Here is a 17,299-nt window from a genome sequence, read left to right as displayed (position 1 = left end):
AACCCGTCCAGTAAGAGCCCCGAGCCAAATCGTCCTAAGCCAGAAGCTTTCTCAGTCTCTCTCAACTGGCGTACAAAGGATGGACAAGCCCTAACCTCCAACAAAAGCGTCCCCTGAGATGCTGTTTCTGGATCCGACCTGCTTCATTGCTGCTATGCTCTCTACCGCCATCTCCAGAGTCACAAGAATATTGGGAAGCAGGCACATATTTACTGGTGTAACTACAATTAAATATTACGATTGCTGCTGGAGTTTGATAGCGAGAGATGTACTGGCAATGTCTACTCTTGACAGTTGTAGTTCTGGAACGAATCTCAATATCTATTTCTCGTCAAAAGCATTACACTGTTGTTTATTCACGCAAACTATTGTCGAGAGTCAATCTTGTTTTTTTTAAAATTTCGAGTAGTTTTAAATTGTGTGAAGCAAATTGTTTAAATGCTATATTGATGATTTAATTAATATTTCGTGTGGCACTTCTTCTGAAGCACCATGTTTGACATCTTCAGGATGTCATCTTCCGCACCAAATTTAATAACTTCTGAAGCAGTTCGTGAAATGCAGCACGAGAGAAGTTCATCAGGAAGGGTGAGGCAGCTTAGAGCCATTGGCAGAATGAAATATTTGATGCTAGTTCCTAAGTCATGTGCAAATCAAACTACAGATCTCTCTCTCTCTCTCTCTCTCTCTCTCTCACACACACACACACACACACACACACACACACACACACGCACACACACACTCTGCTTGCAACGGTCTTTTTATAAAGTGTATTTCGAGTCAGCCAGCTACTAGCTTTGTGACATCGTCAATTTTTGTGTGTGAAACAGCTACTGCGTCCATTTTATATCCCCTACATCACGATCATGTGACCGTGAATTATTTATTTATTAACTTCAGCAGTATTTTTGGATCGGTTCGCAGTCTTGGGTGGAAGTGTCCCTCGTGTGCGCCAGAATTCCGCAGGGCTTTACTGGGTAATCGCTGCTTTGTTTGTGGTTCGGTCCAACCACGACGGATGGCGCATGCAGGCCTGGCAGTGGCGCGCTACGGGATGACAGAGAGAGAGAGAGAGAGGGCACTTGTTTCGACAGGAATTTCACTTTTGGTAGAGTGAAAAGTGTTTTACGACCTTATTTGTGGAAAGTACGTGTTATATTTACATCTGCATCACAACACCTCACCATGATGCGGAGAATAAAAGGGCTTGCCACATGAAAACATGACAAGCTAAATGGCTCTGAGCACTATGGGACACAACTGCTGAGGTCATTAGTCCCCTAGAACTTAGAACTAGTTAAACCTAACTAACCTAAGGACATCACAAACATCCATGCCCGAGGCAGGATTCGAACCTGCGACCGCAGCGGTCTTGCGGTTCCAGACTGCAGCGCCTTTAACCGCACGGCCACTTCGGCCGGCATATGACAAGCTACCTGTACTAAATAATACACAAGTGGTCCGGAAAAGTCATACACACCAAGTATAAAGAATAAAGGAAACGGAAACCCACTGATGATGCCACAGTGGTGCTGAAACATGCTTGGATACTGAGAGAAAAAATGATGTTTTGCATATCTGGTTGACCTCACATCCTACAATTTTAACTGCAAACACGGTCAACACAGAGACCTTCAGAGTCAAATGACAAATAGTATGTCAAGGACCTATCAATCAAAGGAGAAGAATAGGTGTGTCCCTGAACGTATACTTGCCCCTGATGTAGGCAACCTGCAATGTGCGCCGATGCTTCCATGCGTCACTACTGGCACTGATGAATCACAGTCCGTCTGACGAAGTGCCGTGTGTGTTGCGAACTTTGTGATTGACACAGTGTACTGCAAATAGGAGAATAGTCTGGTTTTCATGTCTGGAATAAGCAAAAAAAAAAAAAAAAAAATGGTTCAAATGGCTCTGAGCACTATGGGACTCAACATCTTAGGTCATAAGTCCCCTAGAACTTAGAACTACTTAAACCTAACTAACCTATGGACATCACACACACCCATGCCCGAGGCAGGATTCGAACCTGCGACCGTAGCAGTCCCGCGGTTCCGGACTGCAGCGCCAGAACCGCTAGACCACCGCGGCCGGCCGGGAATAAGCCGAGAAGGCGTTTGTGTACGGTCAAGCAGATTGAAACGCTCGAGAGACGGCAGAGCTGTACCAAAACAAGTATCCTAGCAGACACCAACCACAACACACAACATCTGAAGCCCTTTTAGGCATTTGTGTGATCGTGGGTCCTTCCGGACAGACGAATGTGCTGGGAAGAGACGGGCTGTGCATACAGCACATCTGGAAGACCAAGTTGTACAGGCTGTTGAGCCCTAGTACAAGCTTAAAAAAAAAGAATGGTTCAAATGGCTCTGAGCACTATGGGACTTAACATCTGAGGTCATCAGTCCTCTGGAACCTAGAACTACTTATACCTAACTAACCTAAGGACATCACACACATCCATGCCCAAGACAGGATTCGAACCTGCGACCGTAGCGGTCGCGCGGTTCCAGACTGAAGCGCCTAGAACCGCTAGGCCACTCCGGCCGGCAGTACAAGCTTCATCGAAGTGGCCCTCCAACACGGTGCGAACCAAAGCAAAATTATGGGTCTGCTGCATGACTACCGCTAGTATCCCTATCATCTTTAGTCACGTGGAGGACACTTTGAACATGTGTTGTGACGTGCATGCGAGGCATCTCTGCGCTGCGTTTCGGGACGATTTGCTGTCGTTACAAAGACATTTCCATTTCCAGATATATGTTCAAAGGACCTCTTTTCCTACATTACCCGTCAGGAATCCATCCCTGAAAATTTGTCTGTTATATTAATGTCACTCCGTATACACGGCGAAGAAAAATTCGCGCACTCTGACTTCGCAGGACGATTGCTCACATACCAGAAATACAAAAATGTCACTCACAAAATTTCGTCCCAGCCATATTTCCGGTAGTAAATGGTCGTTAAAAACTGGAAGTCTGACAACAGTGTAATCACATGTACGGTAACGACCTCTGTCAGCGTACTGCAGTTGGTGCAGTGGATGGCATTTTGGGTTAGGATGCAGGGGGGCGAGGGTTCAATTCTGAGTCCAGATGAATGTAGTCTGCGTGGTACGGTATCTGATGCCTCTATCGTCATACAGCGATTACAGTGGGTCTTCTACAAAACATTTGAGCTTAATTACTGCGAACACAGAAATAGAAGTACAATCGCTTTCAGTGGTCAGCTTTTAAAGAAGCCTTTGCATGTCATGGACGCGAGTTGTTTCAAACCACTGCATCTGCTAGATTCAAATGGTCTCGTCGATTAGTACCAACTATTATTCTTGCCACGTACATGTCCATTTCATTTGTTGTGACGTTATGTCACCAGTAAGGCCAGCAATGTGCTTTGCAAATAACTTCCAAACATGTACTATGGAAATGTTGGAAACATGAAGCTTAAGAAACGGTGCATACTACAATGCAATAAAGCAGAATGAAACTGGAAAATTAAAACACAGAATCGAACTCTCGACCTCCTGCACGCTAACCCAAAACACTATCCACTGCACCAACTGCACAGCACTGCTGCTGTAAGCTGACAGGGGGTATTCACCGTAAATGTTATTACAGTGTTGCCACGCTACCCATCTTTAACGTCCATTTAATGCCAGAAATATGAACAGGACGAAATTCTGAGAGAGATATTTTTGTATTGCCAGTATGTGAGGAACCACTATGAGAAGACAGAGTGCGCGAGTTTTTCTTCACCCTCTATATACGAGAGTAATCTAAAAAGTAAGTTCTCCTATTTTTTATAAGTACATAGACCTGTTTGTTTCTACAATGGTTTACATCAGTTTACAGCTTGCACATTTAGCTATTTTTCGACATAATCACCATTTATGTCGATGCATTTTTGTAGACGCTGTGGCAGTTTTTGTACGTCCATCTCATACCAGCTCGCCGCCGTGCTGTTCAGAAAGTTATGAACCTCTTCTTCCACCTCGTCGTCGGAGTTGAATCACTGGACCACAATTAACGCCGACAAGTACTGTGAGACTATGAAGAAACTCAAACGGGCAATTCAGAACCGGAGAAGGGGAATGTTGAGCAAGGGCGTACACATTCTCCATGACAACGCTCGCCCACACATCGCTCGGCAAACCGCTGCTCTCCTGCAACAGTTTCAGTGGAACATAATCACCCACCCACCCTGTAGTCCTGACTTGACGCCCAGTGACTATCACCTGTTCCCCAGGTTAAAAGAACATTTGGTCGGAAAGCGATTCAGCTCCGACGACGAGGTGAAAGAAGAGGTTCACAACTTTCTGACCAGCATGACGGCGAGCTGGTATGACATGGGCGTACAAAAACTGCCACAGCGTCTACAAAAATGCATCGACATAAATGGTGATTATGTTCAAGCTGTAAACTGATGTAAACCATTGTAGAAATAAACAGGTCTATGTACTTATAAAAAAATAGGAGGCCTTACTTTTGCGATTACCCTCTTATGTATGTACGTATATACGTACATAGATTAGATAAAAACTAGTGGCAACACTATGATAATTCATATTACACTTTACTGACTGGCGTTCACTTTATTACATGCCCTCAGTATAATCGCTCCGGATCTCGATCTCCCTCCCGCTCACAGACGGAAAGCGTCAGTGTGTCCGTCTCTGTCGATGTCTCACAAAGACTGCCCTATGCCACGAATGATGTCTTCTACTGTGTTGCAGCGCGTGCGATGAAGAGGTCCCTTCACTTTGGAAAACAGGTCATAATCGCATGGACTCATATCGTGTGAATACGATGGGTGTTACATTACCTCCCACCCCCATGTATGCAGCAGCCTCTGCGTAGGTTTCACTGCGTGGCATCGTGCAATGATGGGACGCAATGCCAGAAGACACAGTGCAGGGTGAAGGTGGCGCCGTTAGGAATTTCAGCAGTAGGCTACAGTGACTGTCCGCCCTGCAGTACAATGTGATACAGGATTATCTCATGGTTATCCGAAACCATAAAACCATCGCCATGGTACCATCTAGTTTACGGCACACGCTGTGCTGGCGAGGAGAACAAGGGCGATTCCATTCAATGAGCCGATCTTGAATGACATCCCTGCCATCCAAAAACACTTTCACCCATTTCGCCACCATACTACTTGGCAATGCTGCACCACCGCATGGTTCATGCAGTCCCCGAAAACCCCGACCACGTGGCACTTCAAATTTGATCCACGCATCTTTTTAGTGACACCTACACATACCCTTAGGGCACTTGAACTGGCTTCTCTTAGTTTAAGACAGCATATACTGCAACTGACTCAGACACAGCCGTCGCCGCTCACCACGCCACTTGAGCTGACCTTCTGCCGTCAGCTGCAGACAGGGCTCATACCACTACACGCACATCCTTCATGTTATGGCGGAATTGGCGTTACTTTTTATCCAAGCCTATTATGTATGTTTAACATATCCTCCTAAACCACTGGACCGATTCCAACCTAACTTGGTACACGTATCACTTACTGTTCGGAAGGAATGAGTGTGGGGGTAAAGACCACCTACCTATCAAAGGGGTGGCGGTGGGTGTGAAAAAGTAGGCTAGGCCACGACGCGCGAACAGCCACACTTTAGTCACCCAGCATTTCACAAAGACGGCTCTTCGTGCGTGAAACAAACTACACATAATTTCGAACCTGTAATGAACATTTTCTCGCTGATGGCCCACACAAAATAATGAAAGGAAAACAGTTTATCGCTTACTACATTTTCGCTTTTCATGTAGTAAAACTGCCATATGAAGCATGACGTTCTAATTATTACTTCTTTATTACTAACTATATTCGCAACATTTTCTGCAGACGGTATCCACATATGGCTCTGAACATACCTAGAAATACATGTGATCGTACGCCACACAGTTCAGGAGAAATGACGTCATAAACATTAAGTTGTGTGAAAATGGAAGTGCAAGGCGAAATTCACTGAAGACACAGGTGAAATACAGGAACAAATACGTGTGAAATTTGTTATATACACGTGAAATGTGTTTGACTTGTGCATACAGAGGCAAAGTCATGAGTACGAAGATAATTTAAACCCCTGGAACGATTTCAGCCTAATTTGATATACGTTTTAGTTATGATCTGGAAAGAAATACTGGTGGGATTAGAGCCATCAGGCTCCTATTGGAGTGAGTGTCATAACAAGGAGATAGGACGGGGGACGAGGAGATGAACAGACAACAAGGGTGAAGGAGACAGGGGGAGGAGGTATTCGGCAGAGACAGAGAGAAAGGAGGGGGAAGTGGACGCAGAGAGGAGAGAGGAGGAATTGAACAGAGAAAGGAAAGATGAAGAGATGGACAGAGACAGGTGAAGAAAAAGAGGGGGAGTAGGACATGAACAGAGAGATGGTTGAGGAGGAAATGGACAGAGAAAGGGAAGAGGGGAGGAGATGGACATGGAGAGGGGAGAGGAAGAGATGGACAGAGAGAGGGGAGAAGAGGAGACGAATAGAGAGAGAAGAGAGGAGGACATGAACAGGCAGAAGGCAAGGCGCAGAATGAGAAAGAATGGGGGATAGTAGGAGACGGACAGGGAGGGATGAAGGATGAGATGGACAGAGAGAGGAGAAAAGAGGAAATGAGATAATAGAAGATTGGAATAAACGCATACCTGGAATACGTTTGGTCTATAGCTAGGTTTAAATAACGATGGCCGTGGCCCCCGTAGAACTCTCGTGCAAAGTTTCCATGTAAAACGTAATTTTGGGGCGATACACAGGTTGATTCACGAAGATATGCAAATATTTTAATATGTTATTCTACGAGCAAAACTAAAGAAAAAAGTTCATGTAAACACAGGTCCGCAAATTTTTAGTTACAGCTAATAAAAGATTTCCCCTGAAATTCAGCAACTTTGCTAATATTAACCCATCGCAAAACTGTACGAGGTTAAAGTAGAGCACTATTTCCATTTACTTTGTTTTTATTTGTCTGGTGAATGCAATAAGACATGTCCCAGACGTGTATCTGCAGTAGTTTTCCAGGACATCCAGAGAAGCAACGATTATTATACAAGCAAATTTGTTTTCTTTCCATTAAGAATGTAAAACGTTTATGTCATTATTGGCAACCGTTAGTGAGTTGTTTCAGTCCTTTCCTTTCCTTGAAACGAGTTAGTCTCGTGTATTGTTCAGGGAAAGAACATAATAACAACAGTGTATTTAAGAGAAACAACATAGTAACGGTTTTAGTTTGTAGATTATTTATGAAACAGGGATAGTGCTACACGTCTGTGGCCACCCAGATCGCCCGATTTAACAGCATTGGATTTTTGTGTATGGTGATGGATGAAAAACATAGTTTATGAGGACAAAATCAATACACGGAACAATGTTTATATGAAGCTTTTTCTTTAGTTTTACTTGTAGAATAACATATTAAAATATTTGCCTATCTTCGTGAATCACCCTGTATTTGTTCGTCATTTAGAAGAATGTATCATGCTGTTCACATTCCTAGGAAGCCCACGTCACGCTTTTGAAAATACTTTTCCTGATATGAAATCGCCTCTCTCTCTCTCTCTCTCTCTCTCTTTCTTTCTCTCAGAGTGTGTGTGTTTTACTTTTGGTGTACCCACTACATTGCGATAACTGAACTGTGCTTTGAATATTGCTCCTGCCGAATGTCAATTCAGAGATCTTCTTCAAATATAATCAGCTAGCCTCGCAAGATTAAATTAAAACACTGCACATTGCGAGAAGTGATCACTTCGGTAGGGGAAAAAAACAAGCAGCGTCTGATAAAACTGTGACAACTACTCTGCCGCTGCGATATCAGCCACGTGAATGACAGCCATGTCGACAACTAGCTATCTGGCATTCAGAGATTACTTGGGACGAGTTGGAGAGCTCCACAAAGGGAGAAACGAGCTTAAAAAACGGCATCATAATTCTGTACTAATAAGTTTGTACAACGTGTCCAACTGCAGTAGTTACTAAAATTAAATTTCAGAAAAAGTGCATCGAAAGGACATCGAAGTCATGAAAAAAAAATTGTTACTTTGACAACGAGGTCGTTACAGACTGCGAAACGGTGGAAAGGGAACCGGCTGGCTCTGTATAAGGCAACCATCCTGGTATTTTCTTTGTTGATGCAGGCAAGCTATGGAAAACCTAAGTATGGATTACAGGATAGGGATCTGAATTGAGGTCCTCAATGAGAGTGCAGGACCGTAACCAATTCGCCAAGGGCAATAAGAGAGAGACAACGCAACCAGAATGGAAAGGAAGAGCTGAAGCACATCAGACACAATCAGCTCACTACCATGAAAAACAAACCATAAAAAAACAGAGTATCCTGCCTGTAGAAACTTCCCAAGGCAGCTGTGCGAGTCATGTCAAAACTGGTAGGTGACAATGTGAAGTATTGGTCATAGTAAGCAGGACATTATTGGCACTAACTTTTGCTCCAACTTTAGTATGTATTACAGCGGCATTACGTCGTGGGTCCTATAACCTGCTGTTGTTGCCTGCGAGGTAGATGTCACTTGAGGAAGATTAACAGGTGACTTGGTACCTGTGTACTATGAGGGGCTGTTCTGTGAAGACTCAACTGGTACTGAGACCACAGAACAGGTAAGAGGGACTGTGAGCCCAGACATGTCAACACAAACTGTTGCAAACCGGTTTTTAGCAATAGGACTACAGACAGGTCCACGTCTAGCCCATTTTCCACTCACACCGCAGCATCCACGCATGGCTCAACTGGTGTCGTGGTCTTGAGCGATGGAAGCAAATTCTGTCTGCATGCAACAAGCAATGGTCTTTTGTGTGTACAATGTACACCTTGTGAGTGCTGTCTCATAGAATGCATTCATCCGAGACACACAAGTCCCAGCCAGGCCTTATTGTCTGGGGTGAGATAAGCTACAGCACTTGTTAACCTTTGGTAATTCTGAAGGGGACACCAACCACCACTCAGTACTTTCAGAATGTTGTTAGATCCATTCTCTTGCGATTCCAGCAACCGGCAGGTGCTGTGTTGTTCCAACAGGTTAGTGCTTGCCCACATCCTGCCCATGAAACTCAATGTGCTCTACAAGGTGCGCAGCAACTTCCCTAGCCAGCACAAAGCCTGAACTTCTCTTAAATCGAGCACACGTTAGGCATGAAGGGACCAGAAGTGGCACATGTCACTCACCAACCAACTCTTACAGAACTAAATGAAGAGGTAGAGCAGATGTGGCATAACGTATCACAGGACAGTATTCGCCATCTGCATAATCGACTGGCAGCCAGAGCCAGCAGCTGCGTTGCCACCCGTGGAGGTTGGACCACGTACTACTAGGGGAGTCTCATCATGGGCCGATACCTGGTACCTCAGAACCACTTGTGCTGTTGGTCTGTAAATGTAAACTCCATTTGCACTGTTGCACCAATAAATCTTGAGTGAATCGGAAACCTCTATAATGGTGTACTATTTTTTTTTCTGACAGTGTATTTTATGAAATCTGCTATGTGGAAGTGCTAGTTAGAAGAAGGCGGTACCTTGAAACAAACGAACACAAAATGGCTGTACACAAAACTCACTCCAATACGAACATACAAACTCAATAAGTGATTCATGAAATCAGAAATAAAAAGAAACACTAGTAACTAGATGATATAATTGGTTCCAAATGAAGTGAACATTACACACAACCCAGTGGGCATCTGAAAGTCACGTGGATGTAACAACAAGGTACCAGTAATCACAAAGATTCAAATTTATCTAAATATCACTCCAGGAAAATTAAATAATGAGCTAAATTGAAAGATACAATGTCTGAACTGCCTGCATAATGTTTCAGATTAAATGACACAATCATCTTGTCATAGGCAGCTTCGAGTATACTGAATTAACAAAGACATGGATGCTACATTCATAGCAAGTTAACACATGAAGTAATAAAAGAAATGATGAGATTTGAACACCAGGAGGGAATGAGTAGGAAACTTGTATATGAGCAATCAGTTCAGATAACTACGACAAATGAAACATTCCCACCAATAGTGCAGATACGCTGCTGTCGCATCTAACTCCAGATAAAATGTTCAGCCATTTGTGATGAAGTGTGTACAGAGAGGTTATAATTAAATGTTCGCTACTTGAGCCAGTGTAGAAGGTAAACTATTGACTGTATAGGTACCAAACTTGATGTGAATGACGTTCAGATTGTGTACTGCAGGATATGCGCTTTTACCAGCGTTAGTGTCATGACTTGCCATTAGGCGGCAGTACTCGTACGGTGAAATTGTGCTGAAACACAAGCATCACCGAGCATTCCAGTTGCGGGCAGTTAAGACGCGTCTGGAGGAGGTGAGCAGCGCTTTACTTGTACAGCTGCCTTATCAGAACAAAGGCAACAGTACTGCTGCTCTTCGCGAGATCGATGCATTAATGGAATACCGAGAGGCCCTATTTCTGTACCGGGGTTGAAAAAGATGATTCGGAACTTCGAATTAACTAGCAATTTGGAAATTGTTTCTGAGAGAGGCTGACGGCCAATTGCGCCAAAAATTGTTGAAGAAGTTGTTATTGCCATGGCGGAGAACGCTGGGCGCAAAGTGCGATCTTGAAACACTGCATGAGCTTTCTCACAGCGGCTGAACATTCCGCTGAACGTCATTGTTTCGGGCAGCAGTAGAGCAACGTGTAGTGTGGTTCCGGGATGTCGTGGATGCGGATGCTCGTCAAACTGAGCAACGTTTGTAACTTGGACGTAAACATGGTACGCAGTTAACAAACATTTCACTCTCAGATGGAAATTAAATTGTGTTTCTGTCACTGGCTTATTAGTTATTTCTGTTTCACATGTCCTCAAAAAAGTTTCCACAAAGTTTCATTGCTCTACGATCCCTCGGTTTTCGGTCTACCTAAACTATAATTTCTAAGCTACTCACAAGCATTGTGTCCCAACATACAGTCCGTTGACTGCCCAATCATCTGGAAACTCGTGACCGGTAGGTTCCGCTCGCAATACATCTTATACAGACAGTTCAAAGAATCAACACTGCAAATATCGATATTGGTTACAGAAACTTCTTCAAAAAAGTATCAGCAAAGATAAGTTCGCAAATTATTCAACGAAAGTTATTGAAAAACTGAAAATGATCGTTTAACAGCCATCTTTCAACCTTTGATATCTATCAGCGAGATACAGAGAAGTGCTAAGGAAACTGGTATAAGCATGCGTATTCAAGTACAGAAATACGTAAACAGGCAGAATACGCCACTGCGGTGGGCTATGTGCATGTAAGACAACAAGTGTCTGGCGCAGTTGTTAATCAGGTTGCTGCTGCTGCAATGGCAAGTTATCAAGATTTAAGTGAGTTTGAACGTGGTGCTGTAGTCGGCGCACGAGCGATGGGACACAGCATCTCTAGGGGTGTGTGCGTGACGCGGAAGCGATTGCCTGTGTGTGGCACGAATGATTCACGTTTCCGGCCAACGGTAGGAGCCGTCCGAATGGAGAGGCCTCTTGGGATGCAGGAGGGCAGCTGACTTAACCGTGTCGTCCTCTAAACGGCCGAATAGCGAACTAATACTCAGTATGTGTTGGACAGCTTTCGTGGTAGCGTGGAACTTTGAGAAGATTCAATATGGACGTGTGTTTGCACTGGACTATTATTCCCTCTCAGGTAAATTGTCAGGTAGACTCTTTCCACAGATTTCGCCCTTTATTTAGTTGAAGGGACATCGACTGTGGTGTGTGAATCTAGCAGGCGAAAGACGGGTAGGAGACACAGTTGCTGGTTCTCCAGACATGGGAAACATCTTAGTTGACTTTGTAAATTATAGGGATGATTTCGAGTCTGTTACATCACCGAAATAGGTATTCACGAGTGGAAATATCAGTTTCCTCAATTTGTTTCGAGTTTTCAGGTAAAGGTCTTCGCAGACGCGATACGTTTGTAGTTACTTACTGGTTTACAGCACCCTCCACGTCGCTAAGTTTCGGGCTTCATACAGCCCAACATCAAATTCACTATGGAGACTGAAACGGAGGCTACATTAACTTTCCCTTGACGTCTTGGTCGAGAGAAGGGCTGACGGCACCCTAGGTCATGGGGTGTATCGGAAGACAACGCACACTGATATGTATTTGCACGCAGACAGCTGCCACCACCCTTCACAGAGGAATGGGGTACTTAAAACTCTAGTACATAGGGCGCGCACTATCTCTGACGCAGAGGGTCTACCCCAGGAATTGGAACATCTGAGAACTGTATTTCTAAAAAAATGGGTACTCAGAGTGGCAGATTCAACGTGCTCTCCGCCCAACCACTACAGCACAACCTGTGGAGATGGATGAAATCACGAGGGAGGAGGTAGGCACTGCGTTTATTCCATACACAGGCGCACTCTCGGGGAAAATCGCCCGCATTCTGAAGAAACACCGGGTCGGAACTGTGTTTTGTCCTCCGAATAAAACTCGTGCACTGGTGGGGAGCGCCAAAGTTGACCTCGGTTTCAGGAAGGCCGGCGTGTACCAGATTCCGTGTCAATGTGGCAAGTCGTATATTGGTCAGATGATGCGTACCGTCGAGGATCGATGCCGTGAACACCAGAGGCATACTCGACTGATGTATCCGAGCAAGTCGGCGGTCGCTGAACATTGTTTGTCGGAAAATCACGCTATGGAGTATGAACGCACGAGGATTCTGGTACAGACGTCGAGATACTGGGACAGCGTTGTTAGAGAGGCCATCGAAATTCGCACCAATGACGACCTGATAAACCGTGACTGTGGCTATAATCTTAGCAAGGCTTGGGAACCAGCGATTGGGTTAATCGAGAGTAAATCGAGCATACGTGTAGTTGTGACGACCACGGCGGACGGAGCCATCACACCGACGTCATCTCAGACGCCGTCGCAATCTGTTCCACCGGGCGACCGGGGCGCGGGGCGCGGACAGCGGAGGGAGCGCGCCGCGGGCGGAGGGTATTTAAATCGGCCGCCGCCGCGACCGAACCCAGTTCCCCCTGAGCAGCCATAGCGTACGGATCTCCGTACCGGCATGTTTACAGGAGCTCAGTCCGTCAGTTCACCTGATGATGAGGACATGTATGATCGCTGAAATATTGTGCCCGTTGGACACTGTAGACCGGCAGTACTCCCGTGGATATTTTGATTAAATAATTTCGAGTCTGCATCTTCGGAATTATGTTGCGGGGGCGACACTGCTAAGATAGCGACATTTCTACGTGCCTGATATCGAGAAGTCTATCGTATATGGTGTAATATTCTGTCAAACCATGTGAAAGTACATTTGTTCTTATACTCCCAGGGTCTGGAGATGTGTGTTGAAAGTGAGCAAGCGAGCAAATAGGTCGAGGCCAGAAACAATGAAGGGAACCGACCCAACCTTTATACAACAGTCTTCGTGGTATATGTACGAGTGTCTGGTGGCCGCCGCTGCATGTCATATCGTGAGGGAGGTATAGATTCAGCACAGCGATAGGCGTGAGGGGAATGGAAAAAAAAAAATATTTTACGTGGAAAATTATGTGCGCTATAGATACTGAGATTCATTCCAGAACCACGGTCATAAAGAGGAGACATGTCCAGTACATTGCTCTGCTCTGTCTCAGACTGCGGCAGCAGTCCTAATATTTAACTGTATTTACACTGATAAATATGTGTCTGGTTCCCAATATTCTTGTGAGTCTGGAGATGGCCGTAGAGAGTGTAGTAGCAAGCAAGCATGCTATCCTTTATATGCCATTTCATAGAGTCCGAGAAAGCTTTCGACTTATGATGATTTGGCTCGCAGCTCTCCCTGGACGGGTAAATAGTGAACTAATACCCAGTTTTCGCTGAGTCGCCTTAGGGATCGCGTGTGTCGTGTGTATATTCTGCAGAAATTTGAGCGGATTCAATACGACGAGTGTTTGCGCTGCTAGTATTGACAGCGTTTGAACTCCTACTACACAGACCCTCCAGGGGTAAGGGCTCGTCCACAGCCAGCTGGCCTCTCTCTGGCTGACAAGCGCTGCCACAGCTGCGGTCGTGGGCCGCATTTACGGTGGCAGTTTCCTCCTTCAGCTCTGCACAGAGGCACGGTGAATACGTGGAATGTATTTGACGATCTGTAGGTCGCTTTGCAGGGCTTAATTGTCAGTGAAATATGGCGATCTGTACGAAATAGTTTTTTGCTGCTGAAAGTCTCGTCTGCAGAAAAAAAAGAGGACAGTGCTTAGACACCGGTGACATCAGCAGTTTGGCGGGTAAATTCAGTAAGAGCCAGTCATAATGCTCCATTCATTCACAAGACATCCATTGTGCTGATACATAGGAGTCTCTACATAGCAGTGGGAACGTTTGTGTTTTGGAATGTTTGTTGAAAGCAGGACTTCACGATTTCCTGGAAGGGATGATGCCTCGTTAGGACTATCAGGAAGAATGCATTCGGTGTTATTCTCAGCTATTTTCGTAAACAGCTCCTGTTAGGGCAAGAATTTCCATGCAGATAAGCTGAGACATCACGAAAGCTCCTACAAAAGTGACCGGTAACTGTTTTTGTGGGACTTTACTGTTTACGTGAGGCGGACTTGGCTCCAATTTACGTCACGTGACATCAGTATAACATTGAGTACCTTTTAGATGCACTTCTGAAGGTGTGAAGCTATGTGAGCATCTTGCAGCGATGCATCAGCCACACTTGGCTGGTAAACGTGTGCACGGCTTCACAAAGCTCGCATGTCACATTAGAATCGTGAGGGCGAAAGCAGTCAATGTTATTCTTGAACAGATTTCTATAGCGTGACCTGTGACATCAGTATCCATAGGTAGAGAGGTTTCATGCCAGCAATGGTAAACACGTGCGCGCAGTGCAGGGCGTAACTTGGCTCTCATTTACATATACATGTGATCTCTAACTATAGACGCAACTTACACATGCTGTCGGTAGCGACGTGAGACCGATGGTGCTAGCTTGTGTCCATCAGTAGTTCGCTGAGTGGTTTGTTAGCCTCTGATGGTTCCGGGTAACGATAGTTCGAAAGTGTTTTTTATGTGCAGTGAGTGTTTGTGCAGTGCATTATTTTCGGCTGTTTAAGTATTGTGAGCGTGTTTGAATGGCATTACACATGCATTATCTTTTGACAATTTACGAGTTGTTTGCATATCTGCACATGAGTGTACACTCCACTATTTCTGTGATTTACGAGTAGTTTGCAAGTCTGCATGCTATGTACTGCATTACTTCGGTAATTGAAGAGTTGTTTACGTGTATGTACATCAGTGTACTGCCTTATTTCGGTGATTTACGAGTACTTGCAGGTCTGTAAGCTGTGTACTGCATTATTTCGGCAATTTACGAATTTTTTGCGTGTCTGTGCATCAGTGCACTGCATTATTTCTACAGTTTACGAGTAGTTTGAAGGTCTGTAAACGGTATATTGTGACCCCAGGCACGCCAGGGCGAGTGATTTGTATTAGTATAATAAAAGTACTACGTGAAATCCGTCCCTAAATAAATTCTTCCAAAATAAATAAAGTACACTCCTTCCTCTCTCCAATAGCCCAGAACAGGCTGAATCCTTTTCCCACCATTTTCCCGTCCAGACCGCCATCTTGGATAACGTCATGGGAGGAATGGTGCCCTCTGGTGGTGGTACTGTGTACTAGGTCAGTTGGACTGCAGACCTCATGGTGAACACACTGGATGGCGATACTGCCTCAAATTGTTTATATAAATACTGTATGAAAAATAAGGACTTATGTCCATCATATACACCACAGGCTGAGTACTTTTCCTGCCAATTCCTAGGAAGAGGTGGCAGCCGGATGACTTACGTTAGTGGAGGTAGCCAAAGTGACCTATTTTCCCGTCATTTTCTAAGGTTAGTGGATGTAGCTGTTGTGTGTTGCACTGTTCTGCTGGAATTTGAACTTCCCTCCATTTTCGGGGGGAGGGGAGGGGGTTATGTTAGGTAGCCCAATTCACCTATCTTCCCAGCAAAATCTGAACTTCCTGCCATGACGCCATTGTGATGTTGCCACATCTATCGTTGCCATCTTGGATCCAGCATCTTGAATAAATTTGATAACAATGGAGAGTGGGGCAGAACATAGTTTGTTCTACTACTCACGTTTGCTTAACGATTATCGAACAATCGCTATAAAGATTCCCACAAATTACATGTCCAGGGGCACAGAGGTGTAGCTGCTTAAAATGGAATGACTACATACGATTAATCACAAGGTATGAAGATGCCAGTTTGATATATTCGAAAAACATTCAGGAAGTGTAGTTCATCCGTGAAGGAGGTAGCTTACGTAAATGTTACTTGCTGTCAGTCTTTGACATTTACCAAGTGGTACAGGTAGACGAAACAATGAAGATACAAAGAAGAGAAGCCCTTTACACTACAGGTTTGCTTGGTAAGAGCGAAAACGTGACGGAGATGCTAGTCCATCCCCATTCAGGGGCGCTGACCGTCACAGTAAGGTTTACTATCCAAATTCCAGGAGCACACGCTCTTAGAGCATAGAACCAATATATGTTCAGTCTTCTGACATACACGAGTACATTGTGAAAAGAACACAAAAGTAAAATACAGAGACATTAAGTCACATGGGGACTTACCAATGATCCGCCTTCCTGCCACAAGGAAGGTGGAGTGTTAAACAACACACCCCCTCCCACACTGTAAACTGGCTTGCTGAGTGCAGATGAAGACGTAAGTGTACATGGGGCTTCCAACAGTAAGTTTCACATTGTTATAGGACGCCTTGAAAGCAAGGGTGGTAACATTAAGTGTGCAACCGGAATTCCATTGTTAAATGCAGAGGAAAGAGCGGTTAGGTGGAAAGAGTATATTGAAAGCCTGTGTGAGGAGGAAGATTTGTCTGATGTGATAGAAGGAGAAACAGGATTTAGAAGCTATAGGGGATCCAGTATTAGAATCAGAATTTAAGAGAGCTTTGGGGGACTTGAGGTTAGATCAAATAAGGCGGAGGATATCGATGAAATTTCACCAGAATTTCTAAAATCATTAGGCGAAGTGGCAAAAAAATTACTATTCACGTTGGTGAGTAGAATGTATGAGTCTGCCAATATACCGTCTGAGTTTCGGAAAAAATATCAAGGACACAACAGTTGAGAAGTTCGAGAATTATCGCACTGTCAGCTCATGCATCCCAGTTGCTGACAAGAATAATATAAAGAAGAATAGAAAAGAAAATTGAGGACGTGTTAGATGGCGATCAGTTTGGCTTTAGGAAAGGTAAAGGACAAGAGAGGCAA

The sequence above is a fragment of the Schistocerca piceifrons genome, chromosome 7, assembly GCF_021461385.2.
Source record: "Schistocerca piceifrons isolate TAMUIC-IGC-003096 chromosome 7, iqSchPice1.1, whole genome shotgun sequence".
Taxonomy (NCBI): Eukaryota; Metazoa; Arthropoda; class Insecta; order Orthoptera; family Acrididae; genus Schistocerca; species Schistocerca piceifrons.
This window is presented reverse-complemented; position numbering follows the sequence as displayed.